Source organism: Cupressus sempervirens, chromosome 2 (genome assembly GCF_028749045.1).
Source record: "Cupressus sempervirens isolate cs-2001-9-10 chromosome 2, ASM2874904v1, whole genome shotgun sequence".
Taxonomy (NCBI): Eukaryota; Viridiplantae; Streptophyta; class Pinopsida; order Cupressales; family Cupressaceae; genus Cupressus; species Cupressus sempervirens.
Window position 1 is genome coordinate 278,888,412 of NC_143119.1, and position 15,687 is coordinate 278,904,098.

The 15,687-nt window shown below is 35.4% G+C and overlaps 1 pseudogene; it reads right to left on the reverse strand.

Annotated features, from left to right (window-relative positions):
- Positions 1-1,222: 1,222 nt before the first annotated feature.
- On the reverse strand, positions 1,223-5,720 carry LOC149572130 (DNA replication licensing factor MCM4-like; annotated as a pseudogene).
- Between the last annotated feature and the right edge of the window lie 9,967 nt (positions 5,721-15,687).

A 15,687-nucleotide genomic window follows, 5' to 3' on the forward strand; every position in this document is an offset into this window, starting at 1 on the left:
GCTCGGTGGGGCTGGCTGTATACTAGTTGAAACATTTAGTTTTACTACATATAAATCTCAGTCTATAAATTTAAAATAGTAGATACATAATTGAATAAATTAAATTTTCATTAGTACTGTAGAAGGAATTTGCATCAGTACTGCATCTGAGTAATTTCAAACAATCCCTATTCTTTCCTGAATTCTCTGGCTTGAAATTGATTGTGGGTAGCATTTATTAGAGATTATCCTTGCGATGTATCATGGTCATGATTGCTAGACTCTTATAAAGATTTTGAATTCACCTCTATAATATCTTGTACATTGCGATTCCCTTTGATTCATAAATTTTGAATAATGACTTCCCAATTTGATAATGATTCTTCACAGTCTTTTTTTTTTGGTCCCTTTTACTTATAAGTACTTCAAGTTTATAATAACAATGTTCTACATCTTGAAAACTTCTTATGATCATATCTAGAGAAATAGCTAATAGCTATGTGTTTGCACATCTTGTAGTTGCTTCATAGTAGAGCATATGATGCATTGTGCCAAGTAAATTCATCTGCATTCTGCACTTTTTTTGTTTCTCCCTTGTAGCTATTCATAGCAAACCAAGTCTTCATGGCACCATGATTGACATCATTGGTGTGTATGGAAGATAAGTTGCTGATGATATTCAGCATTCCCAATTGTTGAAGTCACCACCATAGAATCATCACTACATTAAGATTAGATTCTAATTTTTCCTCTTTATATTTAATTTAAAATATAGATTAAAATAAATTTCTCTTTTTATATTTAATTCTCTTTATATTTAGGTAAGCACATGAAACTAGAGGGAGAGGACAAATGCCATTGTGAACATTAAAATGAACTTTTTCCATTACGTTGGTTGAAAAAAAATACCTTTATAATTGCAATTACTTTTTCCTCACTCCAAAACTTGATAGAACAAAACACCAATGATTCTCATAATTTATAATTATCATCCTCTTATCTGAGCAAGAATTATAAGATATCCATCATTACCTCAGTGGTTGTCTTTGTCACAGATAGTACACCTAGGCTTTGCATTCCTTCAATTTTCTGGATTTTTTTACAAGAGAAAGTACCCATCGATGTACTACAGAGCATGAAGCTTAGGGCATATTAAAATAGTTTTCCACAACACACTGACCATAGTCTTATCAGATACTTCATTACTAATTATTATAGGGGCCATATCATCCTCAAAACTCATTCAGGTCCTCTTCACATTGTCCCCGTGAATTGTAACAAACCCCTCACTCACAAGGTTTCCAATTGCATTACAAATCTGAAATTGAACAACATAACTCATAATGTATTCATTTCCCCCAAGAAAATGAAGCTGAAAATAGCTTGAAATTTACCCACAACAGAGAATTACTTACATCATTCAGGCTGACTTCCTTGGATCCCTATTTGTGCATTTCCTCCATCAACTGTGATTGCATTCATTCATATCTAGTTAGGTGCCATACCAACAATTTCTCAACACTATTTAGGGTAGTATAAAGAATGTTACCTCGGTAATACAGGTTGATGGTCCCCCTACCTGCATCCTTTCCATGATAAGAATCCTTAGTGATGAAATAAGATTGGCTCATCTCATTCTTTCATTAGTTGAGACTCCCATGTTTATGAGATCTATGTCAATGGTCCCTGTAACCATGACACTCAAATGCATTCAGTGGCTTCCAATTAACATAGTTCTTTCAGAGCTAACTAATTTTGTGATGATAATGCATTCAATATACAACTAAATGAACTGAAAATCCTCATTGCCAAAGATGCACAATGGTTACCAGTTGAATGATCGGTGGCAGATTGTTGAAGTGCAACTTCAAGAAGCTGAAATGATTCTGCCACATCACACCTTTCAACCTAAAGAATTGGAATGTAAGATATCTTTTTATTGCCTCAATCTGGCTTTAAAAAATTTAGGAATGTAACCCACTTTTTTCTACATAAGATTTTCTTACCCACTCAGAGAATTTGATGTGGGCGAGGGCTTCACTTATTCTTATTAAGCTTTCAATTTTCCATGGAGTCATTGTGATAACCTATACAATTCATTCAAGAGAACAAGTTAACATAACATGAGAATTTCCCTACATCTAGATGTATTCTTTAGTAGAAGTATGAGATATACTGTTACTTTTTTCACGAGTGTAACTTGTAAGCATACTATACAGAAATTGAATTTGAGAATATATTGAGCTAACCTTCTTGCTACTACCAGGGAAGTTTCCCTTCCTACACATTTCAACATAACCACAGATCAGATCCTCTGTGCCTCATCAGATATCTTAGGATGTATATGTTGTCTTGCATAAGTGATATATGAAGTGAGAATTTGGAGGTCGAATGCATCTAGAATTTGGTCCTAGAATCATAATGTAGTTCACATCAAAAATATTAGGTCATTGGACCCCCCATGTATTACTACATAGTATTGACCAAATCAGAACTTACCTCTGGTTCATCATAATTTAATTTAACAAGATGCCTTGCAAGCTGCCTATCCATTTGTTCATCAGCTTTATCAAGCACTGGGTAGATCAAATCAAACTTGCAGGCATTTTTTGTGATTCTTTTATACTTGAGTGACAACAAATAAATTCTCCAGCTTGAATTCTAAAACCAAACATACTCCACTTGGAAAGAAATGTTGGAGGAAGTTGAATATTGTTAATCACTAACAATCTAGGGTTGTAGCATGAACCACTAGGATTGGCACAAGCTAAAATAGATGTTCTTGCATTTAGAGATGCTATGATTCCAGCCTTTGCAATTGACATTGTTTGTTGTTCCATAACCTACTTCAAAGGAATGACCAGACATTGATATACAAGTCAACCAACATCATAGATTATGAAGTCAAGAAACTAGTAAAAGCACATAATTCAAAGAGCTTAGAGAAAAATCATACCACATGTAACATGCTATGAGCATTGTCTAACATCTTGTCAAACTCATCTATGCAGCAAATACCCCTATCACTCATTACCAATGCTCCACTTTCTAGAACCTATTGAGTTTAAAGAAATAAGTAGTTTATATAGAATAAAGTGGTAGGTAGCAGTGGGGGAGAAAGCAGCCCAAAGAGCTCAATGGTCAACAAATTGAGTTAATAACTTACTGTTTCACTAGTTTTAGGATCCTTTGATACATAAGCAGTCAAACCAACTGCAGAGCTTCCACGACCACTTGTATGAATGCCTCAAGGATCCAACTTATGCACATACTAAAGTAGTTGAGACTTACTCATACCTATATCCCCAACAAGTAGGATGTTGATATCAAAATGAAAAGTAGCGCCTGAAGCTAGTTTTACTGCAGTTCCCCCGAAAAGCTACTTAAGAAGCATAATGGTTAACATATGGTTCAAAGAACATGCAACAAATTACCAATTAATCAAACATGAATGCAAAGAAAGATACCTGGCACAAGAGCCCTTTCTTTACATCTTCTATCTCCCAAATACTCAAAGCTAAGGACCTAGTTAGCCTCTCATAGATATCGGACATGCGAGATAGTTCTTTCAACTTCTCAATTTGGAAATTGGTAGTCAAAATTCAATTTTAGAGCTTGCAAAATGCATGTTATATACAAAAGGTAAAAAGTATGAGTTTATACCTTAGCTTCATAATTATCTAGTGACATATCACCCTCTTGAAAAGAGGCAAAACTATCACTATTGGTATCACATTCCATTGGATCTTCGGCTTGCAATCTTGTCTTGTCTTCCTTTTTCAGATGAAGGCAATTGATGTAGGTCTGCACCAACAAATGATTTACAAATTATAATTAGAAATCATAGAATATAGCATTAAGGTCCTCATTTCCAACTTAAATGGACTAAGATAGGCTTGAGAGCTTTGCTTTAAATAGAGATTTCATAATTTGGTTTGGTCCCACTCTAACCATCATAGCTCTGAAAATCCCAGTAACCTACAAAAAAAAACTAATGTCAACCTTCAAATACTAACACTTGGCAATAAAAATGAGTGTAGAATTCATATATCATGTAATGTCAGAAACACCTCGATTCAATCACCAAGTTTGGCCTCATCAACAAGTTTGTCATGCATCAACAAGCTAATAGTGTGCAGGATTTCCCCCTCTAGAATGGCATCAGGCGTTTCTTGCAACCTTACAATCTACTTATCAGCAAACCTAACCACAAAGTAAAAGGATATAGTTGTCTTCAGAGTCTTGAAAATGCGGCTTCAAATCATGCATAAACTAAAATCAACAAGTTCCTACCTGCATCTATTATGCATCAATGTCAAAGAATTTATAGCAGCACATTTTGGCCTTGCACAATGTGTAGGTTCATCAATCTAACCTGAGCATTTGAAGCATAAAATAGGATGTGAATACAAATCTAGAAAAAATACTTTTAGACAGCAAGTACCATTGTACATGGTGAAACAAAGATATGAGATTTTTTTTTTAAACATGAAATACATTTGACAAAATTCAGTAGAAGATTCTCATGGAATATGAGAATAAAATTTGGTGTGAAAGTTCTCATACAAGGATTTTTTCACACTAAAAAAATGTGCTCTCTCATACATAGCTTTCATCAAGAAAACATCTCAATGTGAGAAGAACCTCATGTACAGTGTCCTATTAGTTCCAATTAAGGTTATAGAGAGCAGACCAACAATGGTTGTGTCACAATAAGGAGTAAGATCTTATTTGCAAAATCTTGGAATCTAAAAGCTTCTGAGATCACTTTCATAAGCATGAATTTGTTTAAAGCTGTAGATTCTTCGCCACAGTTTATGCAAAATAGAATTGAGAAACAAACATAACATACAATGTAGACACAATTAACTATTATATTAAGAGTTCAATTGCAATCCAAAAAATTACCTCTATCAACAGGTACTGGTGCTAGAGCATATCCACAAACAAGGCACCTAAAGAATGCTTCTTTGATTTATGGTATAATTGAGCTGCACCGAATTATCATTCCTTTGACTAAAACCATCTTCTCAATATCTAGATTTCAAAGACAACAAAACCCCCTTATTAGATTTTTCAAATAGCATTGAATAATGAAGACGTAACTTTAAAAAGCATTGCCTACCTGATGGATTTAGATCTTGCATGTTAACTGTATCTCTAAGATTGAATATTCTTTCCTGAATGCAATGGCAGTTATATGTAAGTCTGAGGCATATTTATGTGCATAAATAAAAAAAAATTGAAACAAAAAAGTCATTAAATGAAAACATACTAATTGACAAAATATATTTTTCCAAAAATACAATTCAGTCACCTTTATGTGCTTCTCCCACAAAGGCTTGAGGTGAATAGCTACATCCATCAATACAATGTAAAAAATGGCGAGAACTTCACGAGGATATCTGACCATCTTTCCATAAACTTCTTCATCATGTTCAAAGATGTTCATTGCATCAATATTCAGAAAATCACCTTCTACTTCCATTGTCTAAATGAGAAATCAACTAAATGAAGTGAATACAAAAGCAAATGTGCTCAACTAATAATTTGAAATGAGACTAGATGGTAACCATAAGAAGCCAGTAGGGACAAATTTGAACCTGTTCCAAGAGCCTCATGTATTTCCCCTCAAGGTTTGAAGGATCATCCCTAAAATCCATCAGAAAGCACTGAATTGCTTGATTGACATCTTGAACACTTATGTTTGTGCCCCAAACAAGCATAGGGAGGGTTTCCATCAAAGTCACCCTCGGATGACTGGGGTATCTAATTATAATAGCCAAAAGAGGTAATTAATGTGTGTTTCAATAGAACATATTATACAAATTGAAAAGAAATGATTGACTCAATTGATAGGCATTTATCTGTCCAAAAGGTTTCTTGGTACAAGGCAATATCTTCAAAATAGGTTTCTTTAATGTACAAGGCACCAAAAGTTGATACATAGGCATCTGCTATGTCGATTTCTTGAGCAGGCAGTTGCTTGGACAGTCAATGTGGACCACCCATTGAGGTTCGTAGAATAGAAGGGTTGTCTAGTATGACCCATTTGACAGGGTCCTAGGAATCTCCATGGTTGAACTAACCCAGAATCTGGGTGTGCAGGCTAACACCATTAATATAGTTTTTAATGCTTCTCACTAGCAATAAAGCATATTTTATTAGCCCATTATTTACCAGGTTCACCTTTATTACTTCAAACAATCTAATCCAATGTTTATAATAGTAGAGTTATGTTTATTAGAATATGATACTTTTCTATTTTGGTATGTCTAGGTTACATACTCCATATTCTTAATATATGGTTCAATTTCTTTTTGTACTAGTCTAGTTTTAATTGCTTTAAAAAAAATTAAATGACTATTTTTTGGAATTATCAAGTATAGATTAACCCAGACTCTGCCAAAGGCCATAAAGCACGAGTAATGGCAACTTTATACATTTGGAATTCATGACGTGAATGACAACTTTACACATCTTGAATTCATGACGTGAATGACAATCTTCATCCATATAATGCTATTTTAAAGTTTAGGACTTTGTCTTGTTATGTGTTGTGATATATAATTAATATTTGTCAAAATTGCAGGAACAAGCTTGCATAGAGACTTTTGTTTGATAAAAGTGCAAATGATGATAATGAAAGAAGCATATTGACAAAGCTGAAGCAATAGTGTGGTGGCCAGTTTACTTCTAAAATGGAGGGAATGGTATGTTGCATCATACATAAATAAAAAACTCACTTTGATTCTTATCAATGAAGTTAATCTAATTGTAAATTGTGTAAAAATCTGTGTGCTTGTATGTAGGTCACAGATTTAGCATTAGCAAAGGAGAACCAAGGGCATTTTGATGATTATCTTAATGAAAATTCTCAAGCATATCCTAGCATAGACTTGACTGTGACAATTTTGACAACTAGGTTTTGGCCAAGTTATAAATTATTTGATCTTAACCTACCAGTCGAAATGGTATGCCCATTTTTTATATAGTATACCTTTTAAATTTGCCAATTTTTGAAGTAGTTTAACATTTTGACCTTTGCTACTTAATGCAGGTAAGATGCATAGAGGTGTTCAAGCAGTTCTATCAGACAAAGACAAAGCATAGAAAGCTTACATGGATATAATCTCTGGGTACTTGTAATATTAATGGGAAGTTTTACCCTAAGCCTATGGAAGTTGTTGTTAGTACTTACCAGGTAATTACCTTTTTGGTTGTTACTAATTACCAGGTAATTTTCTAGTTTTTGTATCAAGACTGAGGAAATTGTGATGAATTTGGGTTTGGAGCCTCAAGAGGAGGGCATTAATCAAGCTCCTCTCTGGTTCCATCTATAGTAGATGTGGAAACTTGACTAAGTGTCAAAAAACTCAACTTTTTTAGACCTAAAAAATGATTATGTTGGTAAGGATAGTGAGGACAGTTCCATGAAGCAACAATGGTTATGAAGGTGTGAAAAGGTCACAATGGTACTGAAGCAAAATTTCAATCAAAGAATAAAAAGTTAAAACTTAGCATCTACTGGATGTGTAATCTAAGGCTTTTATTCTATTGAAGAATGTTGTGTCATTGTTCACCTTGTTGCAAGTAGGTGCACATGAGGATGAAATGAAAAGTAAGTTCCACCCTTAAAAAATGATTATGCTAGTAAGGATAGTGAGGACAGTTCCATGGACATTTATATGCAGCCTGAAAATGGTGTTATTGAAGGTTGGTTTTGCAAGCATTTAACTTGAGGAACACAAACAAGGTTTAGAGCTTAATGTGCTTGTTTTATTAGCTCCAATGAAAATGGTTCTAATGATATTTTTGGTATTCATGTTCCCTCTTCATGAGAATGAGCTCACTTTGATGCTTGTTTATGATAACACATTACAAATGATTAAAGGAAATGACTATGCAATGAATCAAAACATGTACAACTAAATGATATGGCAAAATATGAGTTTATTGTTTATTGCTAAGACTAAAAAGAGAGATTGCAGACCTATTATTAGTCACAAATCAAACTGTAACAATTCAATCCATAGGTTTTAATGCCATATAATCAACACGTATCACATCCAAATGTTAGCTAGCTATTGTAGGCTTCTGTAGACCACTTTGGGACTAGTAAATGACCACTTTAAGGTATGATATGAAATATGATCTGCAACAGAAAGACTGATATTATCCTACAGGGTTTTGATATGCAATTTCCAGCCATCATATTTAGTACCATCAATCTAATATGCACTTTCAGCCACTATATCCCTTCAGATATGGTAAGTTTGAATGACACCAAATTCTTCTTTACTTCAAGTGACTTGGAGGGGTGACTTGGTGAGTTGACTCGGTGAGCTAACATGGCAAGAAAACTTGGTGAGAAAACTTAAAGAGTCAACTTGGTGAGGCAACTTGGTGAGCATACTTGAACAGTTGACTCGGTGAGTCGAATTTGGGAATAGACCTAGCAAGCCGACATTGTCAATGGCCTTAAAGAGGCAACTTGGTGGGGCAGATTGGCGAGCCTATGTAAAGAGCCCCACTTGGTGAGACGAGATGGTAAGTTGACTTGGTGAGATGACTTGGAGAGCTAACTTGGTGAGCAAACTTAAGGAGTCAACTCATTGAGGCGACTCAGCAAGGTGACCTGATGAGAAAACTCAGAGTCAACTTGGGAAGCATATACTTGAACAATCAACTTGTTGACATGACTTGGTGGGGTAACTTGGTGAGCCCACATGGTGAGCATACTTGAATAGTCAACTTGGTGAGCCGAACAAGTGAGCTGAAATGGTGAGTGGGCTTAGAGAAGCAACTCAGTGGGGCAACTTGGCAAGCATACATAATGAGCCAACTTGCCGAGGCAAGGTGGTAAAACCACTAGGTGAGCCAACTTGGTGAGCTGACTTAAAGAGTCAATTCATTGATTTGATTGGGTGGGGGTGACTTGGTGAGTTGACTTAGGGGGTGGACTTGGTGACCAAACATAAAGAGTCAACTTGGTGAGCGTACTTGAATTGTCAACTTAGCAAGTTGACTAGGGGAGTTAGCTTGGCGAGCTGACATGGCAAGTCAACTTAAAGTGGCAAGTTGGTGGGGCAAGTGGGGGTGACTTGGTGAGCTGATCTGGAGAGTTGGCTTAGGGGGAAAACTTAGTAAGTGAACTTAAAGAGTCAACTTGGTAAGCATACTTCAACTATCAACTTGGCGAGCTGACTTGGGGAGCCAATCTGATGATCTAACATGGTGAGTGGGCTTAAAGTGGCAACTTGGTGGGGAAAGTTGGTGAGCAAGCTAACTTGGTGAGCGAGCTCGATGAGCAGACCTAAAGATTGACCTTGATGAGGCACTTTGGTGGGGTAACTTGATGACCAGACTCAAAGAGTCAACTTGGTGAGCATACTTGAATAGTCGACTTAGTGGGGCAACTTGGCAAGCCAACTTAGCGAGTCCAATCAATCAAGAGGAAATAGTTGAGAGCTTAGAGTGACACAATTTTTAGATGATCATATGAAATGAAATGGGCATGCGAGTAGAAAGAAACTAGAAAGACATTGTGTACAGATGAAGGCATGAAATGGATGGTTTTGGAGCACTCAGCATAGACACTCAACATTCAGTACATATCAACATTTGAGATTAAATGGGTGTATGGGATTATATGCATAGTGAATAATAAAAGAGGGAATTGAACCCTCCCTGAGGCTCATAGTTGTTGAGGTCCACTTCAGTAATGGCCCTTACTGTGAAATTGCCATCTAAGACCTTTCTAATGAGATAATGTGTTATGAGCTCTTCATTAGTGGAATGGAACGTGCCTCCATTGGGTGATGCACAATTGCCTCCTAGATTCATGTTCCATCCCACTGATGAAGAGCTCATAACACATTATCTCATTAGAAAGGTCTTAGATGGAAATTTCAAAGGAAGGGCCATTGCTAACATGAACCTCAATAACTATGAGCCGCAAAAAAAAATTGACTAAGCATTGGTCAAAATTTTGACCAATGCCATGTAGTTTTTACCAAGCATTGGTCAAAATTTTGACCAATGCCATGTAGTTTTCTACCAAGCATTGGTTGAAATTTTGACCAATGCCCTGTAGTTTTCTACCAAGCATTGGTCAAAATTTTGACCAATGAACTGGTGATTTCTACCAAGCATTGGTCAAAAGTTCTACCAAGCATTGGTCGAAAGTTTGACCAATGAATGGCAGAAAATGCGCTAACAATCCCAACATTTTTTGACCACCGTATTGGTCAAAAATTTGACCAACCTACTAGTTGGTCAAATTTTTGACCAAAAAAGTTTCAACCAATACCCTAAACTTTTCCACCAAGCATTGGTAGAAATTTCGACCAATGCCCTATAGATTTCTATCAAGCATTGGTCGAAAGTTCGACCAATGAATGGCAAAAAATGTGGTCACAATTTCAACTTTTTTTGACCAATGTATTGGTCAAAATTTTGACCAACTAGCAAGTTGGTTGAATTTTTGATCAGAAATTTATTGACCAATGTGTTGGTTGAATTTGGTCAAAGTTTGGTCAGAAAGTGGGTCAAAATTTTGACCAATAAAGGTCAAAAAATGAGCCCAAATGTACTAGTGTTGGATCTTTGAATGTGAATGTATTTGTATTTAGTCATAACCCAAAAGGCCTTATAGTTGGACATGTATGAAGATATTTTTATGAATCAATAAAAGTATTTAACTCTTCTTCCTCCTTTGGTTATTGTTATTTATGTTTTCTTTCATTGTGTTAACTCTTGTAGGGTGGTTTAGATAGCTGGGTGAGTCTTTGGTCCTAGTTATTCTTCCCTTACCTACATCAGTTGGTATCAGGCCCTGGTGTTCATCCTTGTGGAGATTGGATCATGTAGAACCCTAATTTAGATTTGGTTGTAGGTTGTAGATCTGTAGATTTGACCTATAACTTGTAGAGGGTTACAATCTTGTAGGAACCTAATTTGTAAACATGGTTCATGGTAGAGGAAATAATGTTGATAATGCTATATTAAATTAGTTGAGAAAAATTGTAGCCATATTAGATGTTCTAGAGATAGCCCAGAGGAGATGAGCACATATTGATGATGTAAGTGATGATGTAGCAACAACACAAAACCATAATTCAAAACCTAAAGAAGATCAAGATTAGGAAATATTGTTGTGAGTGTTGTCTAGGGAAAATTTAAAGCATGTTGTAGAAGTTGATCCTTATGATGGAAAATTGGATACCAATATTGTGTTGGATTGGATCTCTGATATGGAGAAGTTCTTTGAGTATGAAAATACTCCTGATAATACAAAGGTGAAGATTGTAGTCACTAGGTTGAAAGGTCATACATCATTATGGTGGGAGCACTTGTAAACTAATAGACAAGGGAGAGGAAAGGAGAAGATCAGAACTTGGTCAAAGATGGTGAACAAGGTAAAGATAAAATTCCTTCCTATCAATTACCAAGTTAGCTTGTTGAGAAAGACAAAAATTTTGAAACAAAAAGACATGATTATGAAAGAGTATACTAAGGAATTATATAGATTGGACATCAGATCTAGACATGTGGATGATGATGTTGAGAAAATTGCAAGGTACATAAATGGATTGAGATATGGAATTCAAGATGAAATAATTTTTGTGAAGTTAGAAAGTGTTGAAGAAGCATATCAATATGCCTTGAATCTGAGGATATCTTGACAAAGAAGCATGAACAAAGACAAAGAGGTAGAGGTGGTAGATTCTAGAGAGGCAGAGGTAGATCATATGGTGAAGGTAGTAGATCTAAAAAAATTGTATCGGGTAAAAGAAAATTTGAATGGAAGAATGATGACAAGGGCAAGACTGAATGGAAAAGTGGTAATTCTTACCGAGGAGGTACCAATTCTTATCGAGGAAGAGGTAATTCTTATTCTAGAGGTGGATTTCATGGTGATTGTTTCAGATGTGATAAAGAGGGACATAGATATTTTGAATGTAGATCATCTAAAAGTGGGCAAGGTAATAGAAATACTATGATTCAAGGAGATGACAAGGGTTCACCAAGTGGACCTAAGGCTGGAGAAAATTTGATGGTGAGATGAACCTTATGTAATAAGGGAAGTGATGAGGAACCTATTTTAAGGAGGTCTTTTCAAGACAAGACGCAAGATGGTTGGGAAATACTACAAAGTAATCATTGATAGTAAGAGTTCTACAAATTTAGCATCAGAAGAGCTGGTTACAAAGTTGTAATTGTGGAGACTAAAGCATCCCAAACCTTATCATGTTTCATGGACCAAAGATGAGCATAAGATATTGGTAAGTGAGGAATGCCTTGTGAATAATTTACTGAGATATTTAGTTGGGAATAAGCCAAGTAATTGGGAGATGGTATTGGCACAAGCTAAATTTACATATAATAATTTTGTGAATAGAAGTATAGGGAAGACACATTTTGAGATTGTTACTAGAATGAAGCCTAGAGGAGTATCAAATTTGAGAGATGTTGCTAGTGAAGAAAAGAGAAGTGTTGCAAGAGAACAATTTGTTGATTTTATGGAGTCTTTGCATAAGGAAGTGAAGTTGAGGTTGGAACAAAGTAATTAGAAGTATAAGGAGAATGCTGATCCATCTAGAAGACACCATGATTTTCAAGTTGGTGATGAGGTGATGGTTCATCTGAAGAAAAGAAGATTCCTAGTTGGAACATATAGCAAGCTAAAGATGAAGAAATTTAGACCTTGTAAGATCTTGAAGAAGTTTGATAGTGGTAATGCTTATGAAGTTGAGTTACCCGATGACATGGATATATCTCCTATATTCAATATTACTAATTTTTATAAGTATCATGAGTTAGAGGATGAAGTTGTTGTGTTAGATGATTATCCTAAGAATCAGATTGATGAAGTTGAACAGATATTGGATCAAAGAGTTGGAAAGAGCACAAGAGGAAAAGATTACTATGAATATTTGGTGAAGTGGAAGAATAGACTTATTGAAGATGCTTCATGGATTCCTCAATTTGAGTTGGATTCAGCTCAGGTTGTGATGAATCAATGATTCAAGAGTATCATTTCTTTCAACCCTATTTATTTGATGCATAAGCGTACTGGGTTGCCTTATTATCATGCTCATTTTTGTTCAATCTGCAAGTTGGTGCTAAGTTACTGTAGCACTCAATTGGTGCTGAGTTACTATAGCACTTAGTTGAAGTTGAGTTACTATAGCACTCAGTTAGAGATGAGTTGCTGTAGCACTCAATTGGTGTTGAGTTACTATAGCACTTAGTTGGTGCCATGTTACTTTAGTACTTAGTTGGAGCTAAGTTACTATAGCAATTCCTTCATGTGTTGAGTTACAGTAGCAATTATTTCATGTGCCAAGTTACTATAGCAATTCCTTCATGTGTCAAGTTACTGTAGCAATTCCTTCATGTGCCAAGTTACTATAGCAATTCCTTCATGTGTTGAGTTACCTAGTGTATGCTGAGTGACCCTGTATGTGCCAAGTTCCCCTATTATGTTGAGTGTCAGCATTTGGACATGATTTCTACAAGCTAACTTATGAAATTTATTTTGATTGTGATATTTATGTTAAGATATTTTCTTGGGATGTGTCCATACCATTATTGGGTGGGCCTTCCTCTTACGTAATGTTCTAGAATAATTTGTAAGCCATTTTGGAAAGTATATATAGAGTGTTTAGGCTTAGAGTTAGGAAAGTTTTTGGGAAGTAGATTGCAGAGCAGAACCAAAAGTGTGAATTTGTTGTTGGATCTTTGAATGTGAATGTATTTGTATTTGGCTATAACCTAGAAGGCCTTACAACTAGGCATGTATGAAGATATTTTGATGAATCAATAAAAGTATGTCACTCTTCTTCCTCCTTTGGTTGATATTCTTTGTGTTTGCTTCTGTTGTGTTAACTCTTGTAGGGTGGTTTAGATAGCTAGGTAAGCCTTTGGTCCTAGTTATTTTTCCCTTGCTTGCATTAGAGATCCAATAAAAAATATTTATTTTTAGAGTAATACCTTTTATCCAAGATCTAGTCCATAAAGGGAAACTATCTTTCTCCTCAGATTTGAATACAGAGGAAACTTTGAAATGACCACTTACATTAGCACTCCATATCATTTTATCTTCCTTAAGGGGATACAAAGAAAAGGCATTCAACATAATCTAGATATTATGAAAATTTTTATTAACATCAACAAGGTTAACCCACCTATTATTATACCAGTAATGTCCCACAAGAGTTCCATACAATTGCTTACATTTATCAATCTGGGTCCTATCCTCAAATTCCTTAATTAAAGGATGATCCAAGATTCAAACATCTTCCCAGAATCTAACCTTCTACCCATTTCCAACTTTCCATAAACATCCTTTACTTAAGATGTTCTTAGCTCCCTACATAGCCCCCCAAATAGCAGAAGGGGATAGAACATCAACAGATGACAAAAAATAAGATAAAGAAGGAGCATGAAAAAGATATGTATGTTTCCATATAGTGCTCCATTCCTTATCATCATGATACACTCTCCATCCCTATTTGGCTAGAAGAGCTCTATTCATACTTTGCATTGATCTAATTCCCAAACTACCTTCCTTGATAGGCTTATAAATTTGATCCCAAGCTATTAGAGCCATTCTCTTCCTTTCCTCAGTGCTAAACTAGAGAAAATTCATTTAGATTTTATTAATAGTATCTACAAACTTTCCTAGAATTCTGAAGAGACTCAAAGCATAAGTAGGGATGTTTTGGAGACAAGTTTTTTGGAGGGTGATTTTGCCAACTTGACTCAAAAGGTTACCCTTCCAACCAGAAAGCTTCTTATTAAACTTTTAATGAGATCCTCCCAAAAAGAATCTAGAGCTTTAGTTCTTGAAGGGAGACCCAAGTAAATACAAGGAAAAGATCTTGTTGAGAACCCCTAGAATTTTAGCAATTCTATTTTGTCTTAAAACTGGGGTATTAATAAAAAACAAAGAGCTCTTATTCCAATTAATCAACTGACCTGAAGCAAAAGAGTACAAGCTAAGGGCTTTTTAAAGATTTATGGCTTCCCTAACTTCAGCTTCCCCATGAAATGGAGCCATCAAAAAATTGACCATGAGAGAAAGTAAGAGGCTGAGAAGAAGGCTAAAGACCTTTAATATCCCCTTGCAAAACTATTTTCCCAATATACCTCCCTAAACAATCAGCCATTATAGTGAATAGAATAGGGGATAAAGGGTCTCCCTATCTCAATCCCCTAGAAGGGCTAAAGAATTCAGAGGAGCACCTATTCACTAGAATAGCAATTAAAGTAGTAGAAATCAATTTTAAAATTGCCCTCATTATCCTATGACTAAAGCCAAAGGCCAATAAAATATTTACAAGAAAATCCCATTCAACTCTGTAATAGGCTTTGCAATATCAATTTTTAGGATAAAACCCTAATTATTGGAACAAGATAACGAATGAATATTCTCATGAGTAGCAATAATAGAGTTAAAAATTTGGCAACCTAGGACAAAACCATTTTGTTGAACAACAATAAGAGATGGAAGCACCAAAAATAGCCTAAAAGTGAGGACTTTTGAGATAATCTTATAGAAAGAATTACCCAAACTAATAGGCCTAAATTGATCTAGAGAATCAGCCCCAATGTTTTTAAGAATAAGGTAGAGGAAAGTGGAATTGATCTCCTTTAGCATTCATTTTTTCCCAAAAAATTCTTTAACAACATCACATACAT